The 20,543-nt window shown below is 38.4% G+C and overlaps 2 protein-coding genes across 6 annotated transcripts in view; one reads left to right on the top strand and one right to left on the bottom strand.

The window, feature by feature from the left end:
* The window catches only part of CDH20 (cadherin 20), a 208,220-nt gene that overhangs the window by 108,488 nt on the left and 79,189 nt on the right, over positions 1-20,543 (top strand). The gene's annotated exons all lie outside the window — the stretch shown is intronic.
* The window catches only part of LOC102165284 (uncharacterized), a 780,066-nt gene that overhangs the window by 681,473 nt on the left and 78,050 nt on the right, over positions 1-20,543 (bottom strand). The gene's annotated exons all lie outside the window — the stretch shown is intronic.

Here is a 20,543-nt window from a genome sequence, read left to right as displayed (position 1 = left end):
GGTCTCCAATGGGTTCAATGAAACTTATTAACACATTTGTAGTCAGCTTTAAGCCAGTTAGGAACATCTTCTGACCTTGGCTAGACTCCTCAACCTATCTGAGAGCTTGGATGAGACAGATGGGCATACTCAGCTCTGCCTCACAAGGTCTCTCATCCTCCAGCAAATTAGGCTTGTTCTGAGTACTCAAGGTATCCTGACACCTACACTTTGAACTTCTTCATGAGGCCACTGTCACTTCTGCTGCATTCTACTGACCAAAGCAGGTTATAAAGCCACCCAGATTCAAAGTAGAAGACACCAACTCCACCTCTCAAGGAAAGAACTGCATTCACATTGAAGAGGGTATAGATACAGGGAAGGTAGAACTTAAGAAATAACCAAATTAAAAGCTAGAGCTCATCTAGGTACTGCCTGTCGTTTTTATTAGGTGAACCAAACAAGCTATAAACACAAACTGTGCACACAGAGGTATTCAATATATTGCACTGGAGATGGTGAGACCAAAAAAACTGAATAATTTTTGTGCCCATAAAATACAATTATGCTGACAGTGATGGGACCTAGTACTTTTGACAAAGCCACCTTCCTTTAAGCATTTAATAGTACTTAACATTGATTCCTCCTCTATTTTGCATTCCTTCAACAGTCTTGTATTCTGTTCATTCTGAATAATATTTTGCATTTAATGCGAATGCTTTATTTTTCATTTTCACTTATACTCCCCAAAGTAGATGATATAGATTGATTGTAATGTGATTTTTAAGTCTTATGAACATAACTCCATATTCTCTGTTAAGCCACTTCCAATTAGGGTTCCTGTTCCTATGGAGCTTACAAACTATTGTTTATGTATCCTCCTACCCACTATGCCTTGCTTAAAATTCTAAATTCAGTTGGCTTTAGATTGAGGAAAAGGTGATCCCTGCACCCAGTTTTCCTCCCGTCCCTTTCATTTCAAGAGTCATAAAATTTTATAATATTTTATAGTAATTAAATAAATAAAAACACAGAAAATGCAAATAAAACTCAGGAAGCACCAAACAAAGTGCTGGACACAGGGATTTGCCAAGTAAAGCATCCATTTTGGAACATCTCAGTGGTTTTCCAGAACTTTACCCATATCTGGCTAAATGAGAGCTACCCAAAAAATCAAGTGGTATGCAAAACAATTATTCACCTATAATCTGAGATTTTAATTAATGTACTTCATAAGGCACAGAAAAATATACTCAAGCCTTTAAACTGATGAAAAAATGGCATCAAGAAAGCTGACTAAAACTAGAGACCACTATGTGCTTTCAAAGAAGTCAGATCAAACACTAGTTTGCAAAATTTGTAAGGATTAGAGGGGGCAGTGAAATAATCTTTGTAACAAGAAGATCACTGAACCGTTAGAAAACCAAAAGGCACTTTCTAAAGCAGTACTTTGATATAACCTCCTCTCTTGGGAAGGTTAGTAGTAATTCATCTCTGAGCAGTTAGCAATGGTATGCAGAGCTGGCCCTCTGAGACACACTCTTACCCCTCACTGATTTGCCCTCAGGTCTATAGATCTAATGGCTCCCCAGGTTCCCTGAAAAGTGGCACTTGACACATTGGAACTGTGACTTTGCTGTGTATGAAGTGGCCTATGCATATCACCTTTCCTCTCCTAATCTCATCACTAAGCAGGCTCAACACAATTGTTCTAAGTGCTTTTATGACAGAGGGGGGTAAAGAGAAGACTCCATGAATGGATGGAAGAATAAAGGAAGAAAAAAGAGGAATATTCTTAATCACACCCCCACCCAACCCAGTTCTTCTCCCTCCAGGACTGAGCTACAATCATGCTTATTCAGTGACCCCCAGGATTCTTAGGCATTGTGAAATCAAATGCTTCAGTAGGCAACATAAATAAACGAAGTGGGCCAAATGGGTCTGGTGGGCTTCTTGAAGGTCCATGCCCTATGTAAAAGGGATAGTCACTGCTCAGTTCCATCTGACTGTTGCCAGGAATGTAAAACCCCAAGACATTCGGGACGCAAAATAAAGGCATAGTTAAGAGATGTTGGAAATAGAAACTTTTATGTGAATTCTTTACTTTTTAAAATGTTAACAAGAGCAGTAGGGTGGATGAGCAACTTGGATCCCCAATTTGCAATATACACTTTAGGAGTGTGCTTCTCAAAGTGTGGTCCACAAATCGGCACCTGTCCACAAACTGTTTGTTCCAATCTACAGCAACATAGAAAGCCAACATTAAACACATTTTAGTTCAGCTGACATCTTTTCCATAGTGAGATTTTCCTTATAGAGGACATAGGGCACTAATTTACATTCTGGCCAAGCTCCTTATCTCATTGTGGATGACATTTTGGGGAGCACTACTCTAGAGAGGAACTTTCAGGGACCCTTCTTACAGTGCTATCTCAGAGAATTGAGGATCAGTACCTTGGCTCCTTGAGGCCCAGTATCCTATGAAGAATGGAAATGGGAAGAGAGAGAACTCCAGTAGGGTCTGGAAAGTTGCTTGCAGAAGGCCCCAGACTAAACCAGGGCAGTAGGACCTGGCTGTACTGCAGTGGAGCTGAGTGTACAATGTGGGTAGGCATGAAGCCAGCCATCCAGATCAATTACTCTTTCCCCTCTCCCAACATACCCAATATCTCTGCTCTCTCAGGTACCTATGAGTTTGGGCCTCATTTTTGGTCAAGATATATTACACATCATGGATGTTCTTTCTAGTAGAACTTGTTCATTTGTTCATTGTCTATTTCCTCAACACTGCCACCCCCTCCCCACCCCACCACAGATTACAACCTCTAAGAGGATCGGGTATCTAGACCAGTGTCTAGTGCATAGTAGATACTCAGCAAAATATCAGATGAATGAATAATGTTATAGTAAAAGTATATAAAACAGGTGTACATATTAAGCTAATTAAATAGATGAAACAAAAATTTAAAAAAAAATGTTTCCAGAAGCTGACGTGTACCTTTCTCGGGAACTGTTGAGTATACCTTGTTTGTATATCCAGGTCAAAAAAGCTATTCAAAGATCATGGAATATGGTATAGGGAATGCTTGAAGGTTAAGAACCTTGTTTAAAAAAAAAAAAAAAAAAAAAAAGACTGAAGTTGGAAGAATTTGGGATGAGGGTTCCCAGGCACTTAGCAGTAAATTACTGATTGATAGTCATTTAAGAATAGATTAACCTATCTGAAGAAGTTCAAGGGGGATTCAGCCCAAAGGTGGAGCAGCAGTGAAAGACCTCAAGTCCTGTGCAAGCCTGTGTTTGTGGCTGATGTTAGAGCAAAGAACAGGGCTATGACCATGAGTTTGCTGAATGACTAAGAGATTTAAATCTCCCTCTTCTTTACTAAAACTCCTAAAACTAACCCTGCTATGAGTCATATTACTTTTCTTTCAGTCTCTTGACCTCCCTGTTCTCTCATAATTTCAGATCCATTATGTTGGAGTTTTGTGGCCTTTTCTAATATTTAGAAACTCATTATTTTTCCAATCTCCGTAGCCTATTTCCTCCTATCCTCAGTATTAGTAGAAGAAAGAGGTCATTCTAAATGCTTTTCATAAGTCTTTATTCTACTCTCATCATTCAAAAGTTCCTTCATTTGGAACATATAAATTATTAATATCATCTTTCCCAAAACTTCATCACCATCTTCTCCTAGAACCTTCCTCCAACTGCCTCAAAAGCTTTGATGCTTGGCTCAGAATTTTCTAGTATGCCCTACTCCTACCAGTAGCCATAACAACTTCAGGGCTATAATGGTCATTATTATATTTATAATTATGGTGTCTCCTATTGAGTACTACCATACTAGGCACTATCCTTTTTCTACTCTGTCTTAGAGACACTGTTTCTAATCTATAACAACCCTTCAAGATAGGTTTTATCTCCCATTTACACAAGAAGGATGCATGATTCAGAGAAGTCACATAACTTTCCCAAAGTTACACTCTTAGTTAGCAGTAGAACCCAAAGGTAAACAAAAATATAACTGATACCAAAGCCTAAGCTCATTCCAAGTTTTCCTAACCATAATAAGGATGGCTAACCATTTTCTGAATGACTATCACATAACAGCCATTGGCTCTATGCCAATTATTTCTAAATTGTACAACAACCCCCAAGGTCCAAATCATTCCCACTTTAAAGATAGGAAAAGTGAGGCTCGGAAATGTCAAGTAAACTATTCCAACTCAGAGTGGTGGTCAATGATTTTAATTCAGATCACTCAAAATGAAACATCTGTAGATTGCCTTATTAAAACAGTTTTCCATTGCTGCATAAAAAACAACCCAGATTTAATGACTTCAAATGATAATAATCATATTTCTCTTGCAAATCTGCAATTTAGGCAGGGCTCAGCAGGGAAGGCTCCTCTCCATTCCATGTGGCATCAGCTGGAGTGCTTCAACCAAACGTTTGAGGATACAATTCCCAATGGTTCACCTCTAGGACTACCATGTTGGTACTGGATTTGAGTTGGGAGCTCAGCCAAGGCTGAGAGTCATAGGCCTAGTTGCCTCTCCATGTGGATCTCTCCACATGGCCTGTGCCTCCTCTAAACACAGTGGCCGGGTTCCAAAGGCAAGCATTCTATGAGAGCCAGACAGAAATTGTACCACCTTTGATGACCTAGTCCCAGAAGCCACATACTGTCATCACTTCACTGCATTTTATTTGTTAGAAGTCAGTCACGAAGTACAGCTCATATTTAAGGGGACATGTATTTGACTACACTTCTTAAGGGAAGAATGTCAAGGAATCTGCAGAAATGTTTAAAAACTATCACACACACTTCTCCCACAAATTCTCACCTATTTCACCTCCATGCTGCTAAACTACCTATGAAAATAAAAACACTTAAACTTAGCATCACTGAAAAAAACATCAAACACAAGATATTGCCTCTGGTGCTCATCTTCTTTAAATATTTCCTATTCTCACCTCTCCTACTATTATGGTGCTCCTAAACTTGACCTTCTCCATCAAAAACTCTAATTCCTTTCCTCAAATCTTTTATCTAAGTTTGGGCTCCACGGTCATGAATTTCACTGCTGCCCTTTCTAGCACCTTCACACTGTCTTAGTTACCTATTCCATTTTTATCACTTGTAGTCTGTCTTTCTCTCCCACAATTCCTCTCAAATTATTTATTCAAAGTTACCAATTACCTCCTAATCTTACCTATTTTCATTTCTCACTCTTATTTCTGCATGCTTTGATATGGTTGCCTACTCTGCCTTTCCCTAAATTTCTCCCTTTTTATATCCTAGGATATGTTTGTGCTCACCTCAATTCACTTCAACTTAGCAAAGTAGCCTGAAACAAACTGACAGGAAGGCCAGTCCTAAAAGCAGAAAAGAATGTAAGCTTATGATGAATGATAGTATAGCAAAGCATGTCACCATATGTGTACACCAATTGTGTTGTCCTCACAAAGAGCAAGGGACTAAGATGAGAAATCTTGCAATGGCCAACATTTCTATGTCTGCACACAAGTATCTGTCCCACCCCCTGGGATTGTAATTCATGGGAAAATGTTTTATCTTGGGAAGAATGCACAGTAGTTCTAAACTTTTCTTGGGCAATGTAATTTTAAAAGTGTCTAATAAGAGCTCCAGACCCACCCTTTGGAATAAAAATGTACACAGACAGAGAGACAAATATTTGAATGTGGGGGCTTAGTGTGTTCAGTTGTAGCCTTTTGAATTTGAGGTACCTATGGGACTCCAAAGTGTAGTTTGCTAGAAGACAGTTGAACATACAGTTGTGATGCTCAGAAGAGAAATTTAAAATGACCTAGAGATTGTGGAGGCAATAGATAGAAAAGAGAGGACACGATTAGCGCTTATAACCCCTGAAACATAAGTATGGTAGATTGCAATGTATGTTAAGGGTAGACCCTTGAGAAACCCTGGGAAGTCAAAGAGAAAGCAAAGTACATAAAGAGATTAATGAGGAGAAGCCAGTGAGTTGGGAGGAAAACATGAAGAGTATGCTTGCATAGATGTCAGAGAATTTCAAGAGGAAAGGCATTTGTAACATTTAATAAATATTCATTAATTGCTTTTGTATTATGAGTTGAAGATATAGCAATGAAGAAGGTGAGCAAAGTCCAGGACCTATGGGGTGAAGAGACATTTAATTAGTCATTATGAGTGTGATGAGCTAAACCAACAATTCTCCTTGGGAAGAGAAGTTTAAATCTGAGTTCATGTCATGACTTTAGTTACTGTTCTCTGCTTTCCTACACAGCCAGTCTGAAGCCATTTTACTGGCTTTCTCACACACATAAATCTACTCCTTCAGTCCCGACATGCTCATCCCAATAACATTCTACCAGATGCACTAATACTTCACTCCCACTGCTGCACAGATGCCATGAGCAACCTTTCTGCCCCTCTGAGTGCTTCTCTCAGCTGTCCTCTGTCATACTATTCTTGACAAGGGCTCAAAGCTGGTTTAAATCCAGGCCCCACCGCTTCTAAGCCACATAACCGCAGACAAGTACTTCACCACTATGAACTTCAGAAGGTGATAATATCTCCCCTCTATTGATATTGTGGGGCATTAAATCAGGTAACACTTGTAAAACACAGAACAAAATGCTTGGCCTAATGGTGACAAAATATCAAAAGAAAAAAGAGAAGGAAGACTAGACATGTGTTTAGGACAATTCAACCACCCTTGATTTAGAAGGGAAGCTATAGACAGCCCAGCCCTCACCCTATCACACTATTTAAGGGAAAAATGGGAAATGGTGTATTTCAGAATACTTGTAAGAGCCTTCCTCCTCTTTCAAATACAGCAGAGAGGTCAAATAACATAAGCCTGAAAAGTGCCTATAGACCAAGCACGAAAACCTTGGTTGAGTTTCAAAAACGATTTCAATTGATTAGAGGCCAAAGCCAGCTAGCACTAAGTTGCAGAATGAATGGGAAGTGAGAAAGTGAAAATGATATAACATTCCCTTTCAGGAAGCGTGGCTCTGGCAGGAAGGAGAGCTAGGCACTATTATAATTAGCTTGTGTGCTTCTACAATCACCTGAACTTTCCCTGAATAGAGCTGAATTGGTCTTCTTGACTTTATTTGAATAAAACCTCATCTATTTTCCCTCAGATATGGAGTATGTTAAGGTTGTTTTAAATATTCATCCTGTTCTAATCACTAGCTTTCTTTCTATCCTGCCAATTTGATGACATTTATGTATCAGGGGGAGTGGCTAAATCTCTTTCTGGGGCTGTTTAAGAAGTAGATAGACGTTATTGCTGAAAGGATTAAACCTTGGTTTAAACTAGATGACCTTCAAAGTCCCTTTCTTGATAGCAGGAGTTAATGCTCCTGAGTTCCTCTATCTAAAATCAATTCTAAGTAGTCATATCAATCTTTTGACCTGAGAAAGGACCCATATATTCTTGCATACATTCCCTATCTAATATCAGATGTACACTCTGATTCTGGGTACTTAGGGAGGCTACTGATGACTTTCAACTTCATTGCCCTGCTTATATTTTGCTTTTGGTGCCAAAAAAGTCAAGAGAACTATATTCACATAGCACTTTACTCATTAAAGGCTGACCTCCCCCCACACACACACACCTTAGTACTCAAACCAGCAATGACCTCATTTAATTCTAGCACAGAACAATGTCTTTCACTTAAAATTAATGTCTTGTCCACATAAAATTGAAATACAGAATGCAGCCTTCCTGATGATAAGTAGGAAGCATAAAGGTGACTTTTAAGGAGATAAATTTATTCTGTCAGGAAAGGAATAAAAACCTTTTGCTATTCACCTGTGACTTGAACACTCCTAAGCAATGATTTCTTCCCTTATTTGTAAGTAAATATGATGTGTCACTCAGCCTTCCCTTGCTGTCATGTGTTAAATTAAAATATATCATTAATATACACATAGTTTCTGATCTTCACATGGTTAATGGTTCTGTATTAAAATACCAGGCAGTATGTTAGCATCCGATAGCCATGCACACAGAATAATATACTATACAAATGGATAGGTGGTAGAGAATATGGCACTTTAAATTATTTAAAGAGCATAATTGTATTGCCTCCATTTACAGAGAATATCAAGTGAGGCAGTACAAACTGCTTTGAGTTAATGGAATAATAAAGAATTACGATGATCCAACAAAGATTTCTGGAAATAAAATTATATAGAAATATCTGTGTTGTTTAATACGATAGTCCAGATTTTAAAATAGGAAAATATATTGGATAATTGAACATAGAAAGGATATTTTCTTCAATGAATCAAAATCAAGAGTCTTGCATTCAATTTTCTATTATCTATTTCTAGGTATGACGTGATATAAATAAATTACTCAACTATTCCCTCAAAGAAAACATACTTGGGCTGTGTTTTGTTTCATTACTTTCAGCGTAGGTGCAAACAGCATTTGGTGAATAGTTAATTAGGTGTCAAGCATTTTATTTAATTTAAGCATTTAATTCCCACAACAAACCTTCCAGGTATATTTTAGCATCACTGTCATTATTAACATCCCATTTTGCAGATAATGAGAATAATCAAAACTTGTTAAATACCATGACTCTATGAGGTAGGTACTACTATTAGCATCACAGCCATTATTACCATCATTCCCACAGACAGAGAAACTAAGCAACAGAACATTTAAGTAATTGGCTCAAAGTCACCAGTAAGTAAAGAACACAATCTATCCTACCTCTCAGAAAGGAAAATGAGATTCAGAGCAGTTATCTCAATCGAGGTCACACTGATAAAGAGAAATGAAACTGAAATTCAAACCCAGCTTTTTTTCCGCTTTACTTTTTAATATGAGGTTTTTCAAATAGATACCAAACTAGAAAGAACTATGAACTCCAAACTACACTTTTAGTCCAAAGACTAAAGCTCTTCGTGGAGCATGGTTCATCCATGAGATGGAAGTATTTATCACTATATTTAATGGAAAGTGTTTCATTGTTATTTTTAATTTTAGAGGTAAAACGTTCATTGTAAAACCATCTATTGAGAATAGAAAAGTTTGCCTCTATTAATAACTTACACAAATCCTCCCAGACTTTCTCTACACATATTTGTACACATATAGAGATATAATTTTTTTTTACAAAATGGAATCATACTATATATTCTTTTTTTTTTTTTTTTTTTTTTTTTTGCCTTTTTGTCTTTTCTAGGGCTGCACCTGAAGCACATGCAGGTTCCCAGGCTAGGGGTCTAATCAGAGCTGTAGCCACCAGCCTACGCCAGAGCCACAGCAATGTGGGATCCGAGCCGTGTCTGTGATCTACACTACAGCTCACAGCAACACCAGACCCTTAGCCCACTGAGCAAGGCCAGGGATCGAACCCGCAACGTCATGATTCCTAGTCAGATTCGTTAACCATGACGGGAACTCCTATATATTCTTAAAACCTGCTGACGTTTGCTCTTTAAATGTACCATGGACATATTTCCATTATAATGAACATTTATTTATAGCTTCATTCTTAATATTTACATTGATTACATTATATCAATGAACCATCATTTACTTAATCAATCCCTTGTTGATGAACATTTATGGTTTTTCAATATTTTTCCATAAAAATATTGTGGCTGATCGCCTACCTTATAGAACTTTATGTGTTTGTAAAATTAATTTTTAAAAGTTCCTACAACATAACAGGTGCTCAATAAATTTGCTGAATTAGTGGATGAGTGAAAAGTGAAATGGCTTGATCAAAGAATTAGTAAATCTGGGAGTTCCTGTCATGGTGCTCTGGAAATGAATCCAACTAGAAACCATGAGGTTGTGAGTTCGATCCCTGGCCTTGCTCAGTGGGTTAAGGATCCGGCATTGCCCTGAGCTGTGGTACAGGTCGCAGACGCACTCTGATCTGGCGTTCCTATGGCTGTGGAGTAGGCCGGCAGCTGTAGCTCTGATTTGACCCCTAGCCCAGGAACCTCCACATGCCACGGGTGCGGCCCTAAAAAGCAAAAGAAAAAAAAAGAATCAGTAAATCTTACATTTTGATATGTGTTGCTAATTAGCCTTCCAGAAAGGTAATTAATCTATTTTCTGTTTTTGCATCTTTTTTTTTTAACTTTGCTTATAATTTAACTATTTCGGGAAGTTTCAAATATTTTACTTTGTGGTCCTGTCTTGGAGTGATGTGTGGGATTAAAAGCCCAACAACTTTTTTTTTCTTTTGGCCACATCTGTGGCTTATGGAAGTTCCGGGCCAGGGATCAGGGATCAAGCCGATGCCACAGCTGTAACCAGAGCCACAGCAGTGACAGGGACAGATCCTTAACCCACTGAGCCATGTGGGAACTCCTAAGAGCCCAACTACTTCTGAACACCAAATGCCAAATTCTCTGGAATTTTGAGAACCAGTTGTAAAATGTAGTCATTATTTTAAGATTACATAGACTTACAATTAAACTATATTTAAAGCAAAAGCAATAAATACTCAAAGCACACTAAGTCCTAATTACTTCACTAAATGTTAATATTATCTACGCTCTTAAAGTCAGTCATGATTATCATATGCAGATAGTGGAAATACCATATCATGTGTCCTACCCCACATCTCTTTCCAACCCCACATCTCTTTCCAACCCCACATTCATTGACTATAATGGTAGCTTGAAATTGGTCATGGTGAGAGTATTTACACCATAGAAATCAGCAAGCGCTATAAATCAGGGCTTGATTTAGTACTGAAACTGAGTTTTTAGTTTATTTAATTTATATGAGGGGTGGAGAGGAAGTCTAATAAGCCACACATCAGATTTAATGACTGCGTATTGGGGAAAAGGGTTAGCAACCTGAGATGGAACTCCATTTGTCAAATCATGGCTAAATAGTGACTATAAATTCAAAGTTAGAAAAAAAATCAAGAAAAAGCATTTGAAAAAAATCAACTGTCTATACAGAATAACATTTATTTACAATAAAAAGTATTACATATTTTTAATTTCTAAATTGTATGCTATGCATCTTTTCTATTAATAAAATGTATAATACTTATATACATATATATTTGCATACTTTTTTTCAGAGAGCTGGCTATTAAACATTTAATGGAACACTATTGTTTAGGGTTTGTATTTTGAGAAACTTTTCTTCATAAAAGTTGAAATATCACACGAACTGTATTCTAAGTTCCTGTGCGTAGTTGTCTATTTGAAATTTCTGTTCTATTTCACTGATCTTTCTGTATTATGGCGTTAGTATCATAATGCTTGAATTATGATAGTTTTAAAATATGTTTAGTATCTAGAAAGGCAAATACTACTCACTTCTCCCACATCACCCAGCTATACCAAATAAATTTTATCTCTTTCAACCTCCTTCCCAATAGTATTCCAGTGATATCTCCTCCTTTCATTCAGCTCTTACTTTATATTCATTGTTAGAATCTTTTAATTTTCTTCATTTTTAGTCTTCACAACACTACACATATTATATTATTGTTTTATGTACTTTCTATATGGGACTTTTTATATCTTCTTTTTAAAAAATTATCTATCACAGATATTTTACCACTATGTAAAATTACTGCAAAATTTTTCCACCAAAAACCAAGTTAAAAAGAGTAGTTGCAAACCATTTCCAACAAGAATGATGGTTAGACATTGTTCAATATCACAAAAGACAAAGAAGGCTCAGGAGACTGTCATAGATTGAAGGAGACTAAAGAGATATGACAAATAAATGCAGTGTAGGATCTTGGATTGAATTCTGGAATAGAAAATGGACATTAAGGGAAAAATTGGAGAAATCTAAATAAAGTCTATAGTTAATTAAAAAGTATGACTGATGGGTAAAAGTTTTAATAGGACAATTTTTAAGACAAAGGTTCTGGAGCCATTAGTGAAGTTATTTTTTGGAAAAAAAAGGTCAACTCTTCTTTTTAAATGTGAATATGCATACTTCAGTCATCTTAAGATGACAGTTCTTGAGTAATTTATACCATGTTTTGGATTTCTTTAATATGGCTAATTATAACACCACTGGAAATTCATAATATTCTCTTAATATTCTTTTGACCACCTTATTGTCTTCTAACAGATTCTGCAAGTATACAATTATTCGTCAATATGGGACTGTAAGGATTTGAGAACTTGAGTTAGACAAGCAAACCAAAAACCATAATTTACCAAAAAGAAAAACCACTATACAATTCTGTGCTAAATGGCATCAAAAAATGACCTTTTAATTTTATCTCAAATTAACTTTTGTTACATAAATTGTACAGTTAATATCATCTCCATGATGAGCATCCCTTTTAGGAAGAATTTTTAATAAATTACTAAAAATGTTTTAACAGAGGCATTTAAGTTTAAATTCTGCACCCATCCTCTCTATAGAATTTCCCTTGCAGGTTTCTAAAAAATGAACTCCTATGACCCTATCACTTAATAAGCTCACAAACTGGAGTGGTCCCATTCCACAATGAGCTGCTAACCGCAATTCTTTTATCTTATAGTTTGAATGGCCCCATTCCTTTTATTTGTTCCTAGGTGGGTATAAAATCTAAGTGGCTGCTAGATAATAAATACGTTTTAGCACAGCTGATGGTAACAGGCTCAAATTTTTCTTTTTTTCTCTAGGTTATCAACCACAAGACATACCCCAGCCTAGGTATTCTGTGTTGTCCATAGGCCTTGGTAGATACCTCTCTGAAGATCTCCCAGGCCAATTAACTGTCTTTATTTTTTGTTCATAGGTAATGCCACTAGATGATGCCCTTCTCATGTTTGCTAGATAAGACCTGCAAACCAAATCTCTTTCAATGGTGAAAAGACCTCTGGTCTATTTTAATAGAGCTGATTTTATGTTTAAAAAATTAAAACTACCTGTGGTTAAATGGAACAGTCTAATTACATAAGTAACTATTTAAAAACCAAAAAACAAAATTTGGGAGGTGATGCTTTGAGAGCAAGACAACTTTAACCACAAAAACCTCGATTTGCATGAAAGACATTTTGCAATGGAAATGGTTAAACTTTTTTAAAATGACCCCTTAGGAGTTTCTGTTGTGGCTCAGAGGGTTAAAGACCCGACATTGTCTCTGTGAGGATGCCTTACTCAGTGGCTTAAGGATCTGGCATTGTTGCAAGCTATGATACAGGTCACAGATGTGGCTTGGATCCGGTATTGCCATGGTTGTGGTGTAAGCCCTGTTACGTTTGCCAAGGGAGGAATGTACAAGGCCAAGATAAAGCAAGAGAGATTTGTTCAGAAATCCAAAATAAATGGGCTGAGTTCAAAATGGCACCAGCAGAGACTGCAAGGAGATGCTAGGCTTATAAAGGATTTGTGGCAGGAACTTGTGGCAGGAATAATAAAGGAGTGGAAGGTTAAACAATTTCAGGGAGGGGTAGAGGGTCGTCCCATGACAGAGGGCAGTTAATCTTTATAGACCGTTAATCTATGCAGGCAGTTTTCCACAGGCCATTGTTTCTCACTGACCAACTAGAACAGACACATTCCAAGGGTTGGGGTGGGGTGGGGGGTCCTGTCACCATCCCCCTGAGAACCTATCAGGCCCCAGTTGCAGCTCCAATTTGATCCCTGACCCAGGAACTTTCATATGCCATGGGTGCAGCCATTAAAATAAATAAATAAATAAATAAATAACCCCTTGATGAATAGTCATTTCTTGCAGAACTTCTTCCAATCAGAAATTCTTCTAGGAGTTCCCGTCGTGGCACAGTGGTTAACGAATCCGACTGGGAACCATGAGGTTGCGGGTTCGGTCCCTGCCCTTGCTTAGTGGGTTAATGATACGGTGTTGCCGTGAGCTGTGGTGTAGTTTGCAGACGCGGCTCGGATCCATCGTTGCTGTGGCTCTGGTGTAGGCCGGTGGCTACAGCTCCGATTCAGCCCCTAGCCTGGAACCTCCATATGCCGCGGGAGTGGCCCAAGAAATAGCAAAAAGACTAAAAAAAAAAAAAAAAAAAAAAAAAGAAAGAAATTCTTCTAAACAGACCCTTGTTCTACCTGAAACTGTATTTTTTTCTCTCACTTTAGAACATCAGTTTTGTCTTTGAAGCATTCCCAGAATTAGAAAAGCAGTCGTAACTTCTGATTATCCACTGATGCCTCAGTGGTTGCCTAAGTAGGCCTTATTTATAGGAGCTGTGGCCATGAATCCAAAACCGAGGGTCTGGATGGTTTAGTCTTCACTAATAATTACAATAGTAATAGCTAGCATTTGTTTAGCACTTAAGAATTTTGCCAGACACTGTTTGAAGTGCTTGATATACTACCCCATTTAATGCCGACAATAACCTTGAAAGTTACTCTTATTGTCCTCCCCATTTTATAGATGAAAAACTTGAGATACAGAAAGGTTAAATCACATTGCCCAGAATATCACAGTGGCAGAGGCACGCCATGTTCAGCCACTATGAATATTATCACCCCTATCCCTCCTGGCTGGGTAGTTTCCTCCAAGCAATTCAATCCCCAGTGTGCTTCCTCAACTGCCATCCAACTAGATGACACCACTATTAATGCTCATCCCATCTACTTCAGAAACTTGTTGAAAGGATCAAATATGATGGGAAAGGAACATGTTTGTTTTTCTACTCCTTTGGGGCTATTATTAAAAATATTTCTAATATAGAATATATACAGTGTTCTATATAAAAATATCTAGAACAGGGTAAGATCTAGCTATTTGAGTGGGAATCCAGTGCTTTCAAGAGTCAAACCAACACTGAAAACAGAGGAAGCTCAGGATTCTCCAGCCTCCTTGCCCCTTCCCCTTTTCTATCCAGTCAGGCCTGGAGCCTCCACTGCCATGGCCATCCACTGCCATTTCCTGATTAGAGTTGCACTGCTGCTGCCCCTCTTCTACATGATATATTTAATTTTAAAATGCAGATTCTTCGATGAACAACCTGGGTCCTCAGTTGACTCCTTTTATGAGCAAAAGAACTAGACTACCTTTGAACACTCTTTAAAAACACACAGAGGAGTTCCCCTTGTGGCACAGCAGAAACGAATCCAACTAATAACCACGAGGTTGCGTGTTCGATTCCTGGCCTAGCTTGGTGGATTAAGGATCAGGCATTCCCGTCAGCTGTGGTGTAGGTCGCAGACTCGATTTGGATCTGATGTTGCTGTGGCTGTGGTGTAGGCCAGCAGTGTAGCTCCGATTCAACCCCTAGCCTGGGAACCTCAATATGCCGTGGGTGCAGTGCTAAAAAGCAAAATTTTTAAAAAATTAAAAAAAAAAACAACAGAGCATATCACAACTGTTTGAACAAACATGACAGTATGTCTTCCTGCTCTGTTATTTCCTCTGCCTCTGCACCTTCTCTCCATGACTAGTTCCCCTTCCCTCTGTCAGCCTCGTTGGTATGAGTCCCTCTCCATCTGGTGCCTTCCTGTCCTCTATAACCCTCTCCTTTGCCCCTCCATACTCTTTTAGTTTATTGTAAATGTTAAAACATTGGGCCAATATATCACCTATTATTTATCCTCTCTCTCTCAGAAAGGGGTTTCCCTGGTTAAGGAGAATGGTGGAATATTCTAGATGCCCATTTCCAAAAAGAACTCCAAAACACCTTAAATTGTTCATGATTTATTTGGCCCTCGATCACTATGTACGAGGTCCATTCCTGCAATATTTGTGGAAGGGAGGTCAGGAAGGTAGACTGTCAAAAAAGACATCTTGAAAGGTGTATATTTTCCCATGAGGCCCACCATATTCCCCCTCCCTTTCAGAGCCAGGCAGCTGGATCTGAGCTCTGCTAGATGAACGGTGAGAAATTGTTCTCCACAAACCTCTTTGATTCTGCATACATCAATAGAGCCTCCCTCGGGTTAGAGAATCAGACTGAAAGGCTTATAATGTGTATAACCTGTGATTCCTTCAGCATCCGAACAGAAGCTAAAGGGCCCCTATGCAGTAACTTATCTTGAAGGTAGACTGTATTTAATCATGTGAGAACAGAAGTCAGCCCTGCAATAGTATGTGAATTAAGGAAGGCAAATTAGCTCAGGATTTGTGTTTGTTGTGTGGGAAGGTGATGACAGAGTAAATCTTCCAAATTTAAGTATATTTTATGTTAATTGCATAAAGTAGCATAGATTTGTTGCTTTAAATCTCATCCACAGGAAGCCAGATTTAGGCTTGTTGATTTCCTGCATTATCCTCTAAAATGACTGCAGTCCTTGTTTGTATTTACTTGAGAATCACAGATCTATTTTTGAATAGCTTTACAACTTTAAGTGTTTTAAGAAACTTCTTTTTAATACCATCTAGTTAATTGTACCATGATAGCACCTAAGTGGAACATTATATCTATCAGTCTTAAGTGCTGCTAGGGATATAATAGCTTGAGTCATATTATTATAATCTCTTTTATTTAGAGCACTCTGAAAGCTCAAAATTAAAGATGCCTCAATCTGCTATCATTCTAACTATTACTTACCTTAGTGCTAAGTAAATACTAAAGAAACTATCACCTCTGGTAAAATTGTATTCTGAATTCTTTGATGATAGAATATAGGCTCAATGTAGATACACATCTTTCTTTGTTTTCGCTCTCCCTACTCAGTTAAAAAATAGCTTCTCTGTAATGGCAAGCGTCTGTGTGCACTGATTTTTAAACTCTCAGTTAATGCACTTCCTGGGGAAAGAAGTGGAATAAAGGGAAAGGGAAACCGCAGAATCGCCTCCATGTGTGGGATATTACTCAATGCTAAACACTATATGCATGCAGCGTATCAGGACCAGAAATGGCCAGGTGACAGGAGAGAAACTAAGTCAAGAAAGTGAGCCTGAAGCTAGATAGTCCCAACGTGTGCAACGAAGCTAGATAGTCCCTTGCCCCTCTAGATGTGATTTACCAACTAGCAGTTCTTTACACCATCTAGGAGCTTTTTAGAAATGCAAAAGCTCAGGCCCCAGCCCAGGCTGCGCTAATAAAATCTGCACACTAACAAGACCTTCAGAGGATTCCTATGCACTTTCAAGTCTGAGAAGTCCTGTCTATTCCTCACCCACAGCCTCCACTGGGAAGATGGGAAAGTCCGCCTTGATTAACCTCAGAAATTAACTAGGAATGCTCTAGTCATTCCCCTTAGTAGAGAATGCTGCTATAAAGAGAAGAGAAAGCAAAAGGCTGTAACTCTTTAAAAATTCAAATCAGCCATTGAGATCTGGCAGTAGGAGAGGCAGAGATAGGGAAGAGAGAAAGTGTCACACACTTTAATTCCAACCAACTGTTGAAACAAAAAGCTCTTGTTGAAACTATTTTACCCACTTCTCTGTGTGATGTTATTGGATTTGATTTCCTTTCTTCTGAAGAAGGACACATTGGGGAAAAAAAATGACCTAAATTCAGTATTCCATCCAGATGCTTTCAATTTGGCAGGCGGGAAGCAAGTTTTGCATAGAGACTGAGCTCACTGAAAGGAATTAAAATTTTGAGCTGGAAGTTTCAAAGGCATTTTAAAGTCAAGAAAAAACTGGGAAAAAATAAATACAAGTGACCTTGATATAATTCTGCAATGACATTCACATCTCAGAGCCATCTGTGAGGCTCCTCTGGGTTCCTCTATAACTACTCTTCCTGGCACTGAGTTCAAAACAACAGACTTTAAGCAAATGACAAAAAAATGGAAGGTGTATAGGATCCAAAATACACTTAATTTAAGTAGAGGAGCCAGTCACAGAAACCTCATGCAGTACAAGGAAGTGATAACATAAGCAGGCCACATAAACCACCACAAAGGCTATGCTTGCCCAGCTCATGATGACACAGAATCGACTACCGTCTTTGCACTTTAACACAGCCCTAAACCTCTCGATCATGACTCATAACAGACATCCATGGGAGTGACCAGCAGCTCCATCATCTTTCCCTGAAGATAATTTTCAGGATCAGACTGACTCTGGTCTCAAAATAAATTTGAGATGTTTGACATCCCTTGATCATATGATTTGTTCATTGCACAAACTATTTTGCAATATCCTTTTTCCTTAGCCCATTGTGTTTTCCTTATGTTTCTGCCATTTTTTTTTCAATAAATAGATAGCCTAGACATCAGTAGCTGCTAATGTCAAACACTATTTCAATATCTTTTTTTATTTGAGGGTGGGTCCATTATCTCACCACCACCCTCTCTCTCTGCCTCTGTCTTTCCCTATTCTTTAGGACATCAGTCATATTGGATTAAGGACCACCTTAATGGCTTGATCTTAACTTGATTACATCTGTAAAGACCCTATTTCCAAATAAGGCTATATTCACAGGTACCAGGGGTTAGGTTTCCAACATATCTTTTTTGGAGGGCACACAATTTAATCCATTACTCGAGTCTAGCATTTTTCAGTGATGGAATGTAACCTGTAACTTTACCCAAAACATAGTATTATTCTCTCTCTCTGATCCAGAAATTATTTCTTTTTAGTTACCTTCTTCCCGGAACAAAGGAACAGTTAGAAATCAAGCAGTAGCTACTAATGTAATGTGCTCAACAAGTATTTGATAAAGCCTCTCTTAGAAAAGAGAAAAGGACATCTAGGGCATGTCAAAGATAGCTGCACCAGCAATAGGAGCTAATAACTCAAACACCTTGAGATTTTTCAAGTAACCCATCTGCTTGGGTGGTGTATGGTTCAAGAAAACAAAGTAATGATAAGTGCAAAAGATGTGTCCAAGGAAAGAGACAGAAGCCTGCTTAAAATAATTTATTCCATAAATATCATAAGTAATTTAGCATGACCATTCTCTGACACCAGATGAATGTTTAGAAAACATAATTCACACGTCATGTATCATTCATGATTTAACATATTGTAGTAAACAACTTTGTTGTTGTTGTACCAATTTTGTCCCTGTATTTAAATACATCACTGTCTTCCCAGACTTATAATTTCCCCCACCTTCCCCTTTAAGTAGCCCTTCAAGGGCCCCTTCCATTATCTCTTTCCCCTCCTCTTGTCTGGGCTTCTTTTCTATTCCTCAAAGGCCCTCATAGGCATCTTCACAGGCCTCCTCAGCATCACTCTCCTGGTTCTTGGCTTCCTCTAATCTCAACCCTGGCTCCCCACTCCTATCCTCATATCCATCGTATACACCCATGCTCCCCAAGCTTGAATGTGGGATCTTGTTAAAGTGCAGATTCTGATTCAGTATACGGGGTGGGGTCTGTGATCTGGTATTTCTAACAAGCCCCTGGTGATGCCTATGCTGCTATCCATGGACCACACTACAAGGCTGAACACCCACTCCCACTGCCTCCCACAGCCTTCACTATGAGCCCCACCACCTCCCCCCAGTGGGCCTCTCTTCTTCTCTTCGAAATGATCTCTTACCATTACCACCCACCTGCCTTCTCTCATCAGTTCCTGTTGCTTCAAACACGTTTCAGGTAAGCAAGTAAATAAAATAATCCCACCAAAGAATAAACAGCTGATACACTCTCCTTATCCATCCTCCCCAGAGGTTTTCCTTAGTGATGTGTGTGAATTTCTAAATCAAGTAGTCTTCACTCAAAGTATAAATATTGGTACATTTTTCTGGGGAGTCAAGTCAAGATTGTTATCAGACTTTCAGATAATTCCCTAATCCTGAAAGATAAAAAAAAAAAAAAAAAAAAAAAAAAAAAAAAACATAGTCTAAATAGTAAAATGTCAGGCACTGCCAATAAAAATGTTTCAAGGGGCATGAGAGGTTACCCCTCTCAACATGGCAAGGTCTCCTCTCAAAGCACGAGGCTTGCTTTTCTTCCTTTCTCTTTGTGTGACTGCTCATGCTGGAGGGGGAGACAGCAGAGCTGGAGGCTATAGTGGGTTTCCTATCACATTCCCTCAAACTCAGAGGAGGAGTTGCTTTGGGTTCTGCTTCTATATTCAAACAAAATTCCAACCTGGAGGCTGCAGTACAGACTACCAGGTCAGCTTTTTGCCATTAGTGAAGGTAAGATCAATCAGATATCAAGGTGACATTTGTGTTCTCACTGGGTCCAAGTGTGGCTAAGATTCCAAGGCCCAGGAAGTCCAAACTCTCAAACTGGGAAGAGGACAAAGGTCCAGAAACCATCAAGAAAATAGGTGCCCCTGCCAAAGAGAAGAAGATCCTGGGTCTTCTAAAGGGTCTAGAAGTGTAACTTCTCCCACCTCCACCCCGGTTGGACCCTGGAAATGCCTTGCTAAGCTACTCATTAAGTGAGATACCATATGTAAGGCACCCAGCATGGAGCCTGGCAGATATCAGGGATTCAATAAATATTAGTTCCCTTCCCTATTAAAAGTAATGCCAGCTACCCTGTTTATGTAATTTGCTTGCTATTATTACCATATAGCACAGTAAGAAGTGTGCATGTAATTAAATATGTACCACCATGGTAATTTTGTCTTTAAATTTTATTGATAATATCATTACACATTTTACGTAAGCTCAGAGTTTTTCTGCTTATGCAGCATGGTCATTGGTGCCTAAATTTCAAAAAAAAATGCAAGAGAGAATCTGAGGAAGAACAGTTTAGTGGTTTAATAAGATTAAAAATAAA

The sequence above is a fragment of the Sus scrofa genome, chromosome 1, assembly GCF_054392235.1.
Source record: "Sus scrofa isolate SSC_HxYL_T2T_F1_AM1 chromosome 1, Sscrofa_HxYL_maternal_Yorkshire_Landrace_v2.0, whole genome shotgun sequence".
Taxonomy (NCBI): Eukaryota; Metazoa; Chordata; class Mammalia; order Artiodactyla; family Suidae; genus Sus; species Sus scrofa.
This window is presented reverse-complemented; position numbering and strand designations above follow the sequence as displayed.